The sequence below is a fragment of the Gordionus sp. m RMFG-2023 genome, chromosome 2 (genome assembly GCF_954871325.1).
Source record: "Gordionus sp. m RMFG-2023 chromosome 2, tfGorSpeb1-WG-v2, whole genome shotgun sequence".
Lineage (NCBI taxonomy): Eukaryota > Metazoa > Nematomorpha > Gordioida > Chordodea > Parachordodidae > Gordionus > Gordionus sp. m RMFG-2023.
This window is the reverse complement of record NC_088776.1, coordinates 21,804,179-21,808,230: the sequence shown is the minus strand read 5'-3', so window position 1 is coordinate 21,808,230 and position 4,052 is coordinate 21,804,179.

Sequence of the window (4,052 nt, the reverse complement as noted above, 5' to 3'; positions counted from 1 at the left end):
CTAACACTATATAATAAAAGATAACATAATCCTGTCAATTAGCCAATAATTAATTAACAGAAAATCATCTTATGATATATTATGTTTCATATTTTTACCCAAAGAATATGCAGAAATAGTAATTTCATTTTAATATAAAAGCAAATGTACAAACTTTTTCTCAATTGAATATTGTTATGTTATAGATGTTAGTTTGAATATATGACATTTGTAGTGTTGTCTATCGGCTAAGCCAAGTCGACATAGCCTCTGTTCTATTCAAATTTTAACTCGTAAAACATACTTTAAATTAGTTTCGACTCTTTTCTTAAAATATTTTTGGACAAATGCTAGTCATCCAAATATACCTTCCGAATCTCCAAGCATCTTGAAATCGTGATGCTATTCCAGGTCCAATATAGGGAGCTTTGATAACTCATCTGCGATTACATTTATATGACCGGGTATATATTCGATTATGAATAAAAAAATTTAAATCCAAATAAAAGTACTAAACTCTTAATCAATCGGATGTTTCTCAGAGTTTAATAAAGTCCGTGACGCGAACGAAACAGGTTTTGTCCTTCCGTCTAATTGGTGTAATACAGCCCATAACCCTGAATCAGAAGTGTCGCATTTCAAAAAATGCACTGCGCATTTAAGGAATTAACGTTTCCTCGAATGACAATAATTTTTTAACCTCCTCAAAGAAATCTTGTCCCTTTTTCGCCCACGCCAAGTTACTATCACGTTAGTTAATCTATGTAATAGAGAGTTTTACTAACTGTAAAACACTCAAGATAACTCATAAGTGAGAGAAAAAAAAGAAGTTATTATATATTATTAGATTTTGATGCATTCTGGGCCTTCATCTTATCTGGATTAGGATGTGTTGTACATAATATAAATAATTTCTCTTAACAGATGTATTATCTTCGAAAGAGCTATTTTGATTATTATTATTACATTGAAAAAGAAATTGCAAAAAAAGATTATTCAATGATTATTGTTAAAATTGATGTTTAATTTATGTTATAAGGAAAAAAAATATAGTTAAATAAAGTATCGCCATCTGAGGCGATACTCTTAAATTAATAAAATTTAATGCATATTACAATGGAACGTTGTATATTCTTTTTAGTCGACTTTTGAAAATTTTGCCGCAACAACGGATCTAATATCTTGGGGTGATGAGGAAATAGCGCAATTATCACTATAGTTTCAATGCGGGGAAATGATCCCTGTTTAAAGGTGCAGTATATTAAAGGGCGGAGAAGAAGCCGCTTCTAGACAAATATATAACTGGGAATTACTATACTATCAAAGTAAAATAAAATAATAAATATTCCAAAATTGGTAATTAATATATTATCAAAGTAAAATAAAATATTGAATAGTCGAAAATTTGGGATATTATTAAATATAATTTTTGATAGAAAAATTTTATAGAGTTATTCGATATTGGCTCTATTAGGAGGAAAAGATAGGCTTTCAAGTGCCAATATATTATTTGTGGATATTATGATTAAAGTAAACGCGGAATAGAATTATTCGAAATCTTTTCAGAGGGATGATATCCAAAAAAATATAATTTGGAATAAATTAAAATCATAGGAAATGATTTAAATTTATAAATTCGTTTTGAGAAATGTTATATTAACCAAAAAAATATTATTTGGAAAAATTAAGATCATATAGTAAATGATTCGAGTGCATAAATTCGTTTTCCTAAATATGATAATTCGTGGTGATATATACGATAGTATTTACAAATAAAACGAATAAAACGGCATCTTCTAATGGACAAAAAAGCCACATTTCTTAAATCGTGAGATGAATAAAACGGCCTCCTTCTGAGACGAATTAAATGGCGTCCTCCTATGGACATTAAAGCCGCATTTCTTATGGGAAGTTAGTAACATAGATGAATCCAACAGCGTCCTCTTATGGATAGAAAGTCAAATTTTTTAATTCTTATTATCGGGATAAAGTCACCCGAAAAATTATGATTAATCCTGATGATCTGTATTTCTTACAAGGAGACATGAAGGATTCGGGCTAAAATTTATCAATCACCGTATGGATCACTGTCGATATATTTGGAAATGATGTTCAACAAATCCGTTGGGAAACAATTTAATACCTCAGTGTAAGATATGTTGAATATTAGATATTTAAACAATGATGTTCAACCAAGTCGCGGAGAAGCAACTATTGCCTGAATATTATGCGATTATAGTGACCGACAAACATTGAAAATGAACATCAGAATTTAAATGAAAAAATTATAAATTATTGCATACTATGCAACATATGTATATTATGATTAACATTTTTTTAAATTAAAGACGCTTGACAATAAGGGTGGGTGTGGTGTAATCTCATAAAGTAAATAATTATTTTTAACAGATGTATTAAATCCGAAAGAGGTATGATGATTATTATTATTACATTGAAAAAGAAATTGTAAAAAAGATCATTCATTGATTATTGAAAAATTGATGTTTAATTTATGTTATAAGAATAAGAAAAGAAATATAGTTAAATTTGATATATCGTCATCAGAGGCTTAAATTCAAATAAAATATATTATAATTTAAATTAGGTGAAATTTCAATAATTATTGAAGGTTGTTTATTCTTTTTATTCGACTGATGAAAGGCTGTACACCGGATTAATCAATAATCACATCTTAAAATGATGCGGATTCCGTCAATTCAGCTTTAAAACTAGCCTCTGTATTTTATCTAACACGATTCACAACTTTTTTATATGCTCCTCATCGTTTCGACTTTAAATAATTACGATCTAAGAATGCATCGGTCATTTGACAATCTTTTCTCGAATATAGAAGGTGCACTTTCCCACCATAAAGAGGTAATTGTCGATAAAGAAAATATTTCTTATGAGTAGTTTTATTAGATTAGAAACTCCCGAGACTCCGATTTTACTTCCATCTGTAAGTGCGCATCCTTCAAATGGATCTATTACGGTAAATTTATCACCACCTTGTATTTTCAATAACAAATCGTCTAAGTTAGGAATAACATGATGGTCATACAATAAGAGTACTTTGAAATCAGCCCAAATTTAAATATCGCTATTACTCTTGCGCGCATTTATGTTTGGCGTTGACTACTGACAGGGGCGTCACTAATCTATAAAATATCAGGGGACTCCCCTAAAAAAAATTTATGGGGGCTTCTGCCTGGTTTATTATTAATATATGTAACTTTTTTAATTGGAATTTGCAAACTTTGAACAATTATTGTGAATTTCATATTTTGTCATTTATTATGCATGTAAACTAAGCTAGTATATAAATAATGAAAGACAAACAATACAAGACATTTCTATAGATAATATTTTTAAAAATATTTATTCTAGTATTAAATACTGCTGAATGCGGATATAAAAAAAATTTGCATCTAAAGAATTACAAGTGATAAAAAATGTTAATTAATTCATACACTGCCACAATTGAAAATTGTTTTTTAATAATCACACATGGTAATATAATTTTTAGCAACCTACATTGACAAAAGGTCATGAAATTAATATAACGTTCTGTTACCATTTTAGGCAATGTTTTATAGAATGAACTAATAAGGAAAAATTTGTTGGTCTAACCAAATCAATAATTGCTGATGAAGAAAATATAAATGACTAATCATAATCATAAAACCATATGGTGTTTAGTTTCCTCTTGGATGCCATGATGGAAGGTAGATAAGTAATTGAGAAAATTATTGTGAGATATTAAATTTCTAAAAGATTAGCTTCCCTTTTAATAATATATAAATGAATAAACAGTTGACCATTATTGTTCATCTAAATTATGCAATAAAATGCTCTCATCAGCAGGAGCATAGGCGTAGCCAGGATTTTCCTATGGGGGGGGGGATTAAAAAATTTCTGGGGCTTCGCCCCCAGACCCCATTTTATCTTAGTACTTATATAGTCATATAATATTTTTACAAGATAGGAGGTTAATTTTAATAAAAAAAATAAGCATGGAACAAATATGAAATATATTTTTATTAGTTTATATAAAATATAATAAATTACTTGTA